The 600-nt window shown below is 36.7% G+C and overlaps 1 non-coding gene across 1 annotated transcript; it reads left to right on the forward strand.

Moving 5' to 3' along the window:
- The first annotated feature begins 236 nt into the window (after positions 1-236).
- On the forward strand, positions 237-343 carry LOC133856430 (small nucleolar RNA R71). Its single transcript, XR_009898202.1, has one exon. It is a non-coding gene; the product is annotated as a small nucleolar RNA R71 (small nucleolar RNA).
- Positions 344-600: the final 257 nt, after the last annotated feature.

Below are 600 nucleotides of genomic sequence, written 5' to 3' on the forward strand. Positions count from 1 at the left end.
CTTCCCTAAGGTGATACATACCCCCACTAGATGTAGTGGTAGGAGGCTTGGTCTTACTAGAACTTTCAGGGGCAGTGGTGTCCCAAGATTGAGCATTTTCAGCTAGGTGGTCAAAGTATTCCCAAGCCTCATTGGGGTCTTTGTTTAAAAATTCACCATTGCACATCATTTCAACAAATTGGCGCATTTGGGGCATCAAACCCTCATAGAAAAAATTAATGGTGCGCCAAATTTCATAGCCATGATGTGGGCAAGAGTTTAACAAATCTTTAAAACGTTCCCAACATTGATAAAATGTCTCATTTTCCTTTTGAACAAAATTCATGATTTGTCTTTTAAGAGCATTTGTCCTATGAATAGGAAAAAACTTTTTGAAAAATTCAGTTTGCATCTCTTGCCATGTGCCTATTGTCCTAGGTCTCAAAGCATTAAGCCAAGTCTTAGCTTTATCTTTTAGAGAGAAAGGAAACAATTTAAGCCTAACTAATTCTTCACTACAAGTTTGGTCATGAAAAGTGAAACATACTTCCTCAAATTCTTTTATGTGCAAATAAGGATTTTCAAACTCAATACCATGGAATTTAGGAAGTAATGGAATCG

This window comes from Alnus glutinosa, chromosome 13 (genome assembly GCF_958979055.1).
Source record: "Alnus glutinosa chromosome 13, dhAlnGlut1.1, whole genome shotgun sequence".
NCBI classification, from domain to species: domain Eukaryota; kingdom Viridiplantae; phylum Streptophyta; class Magnoliopsida; order Fagales; family Betulaceae; genus Alnus; species Alnus glutinosa.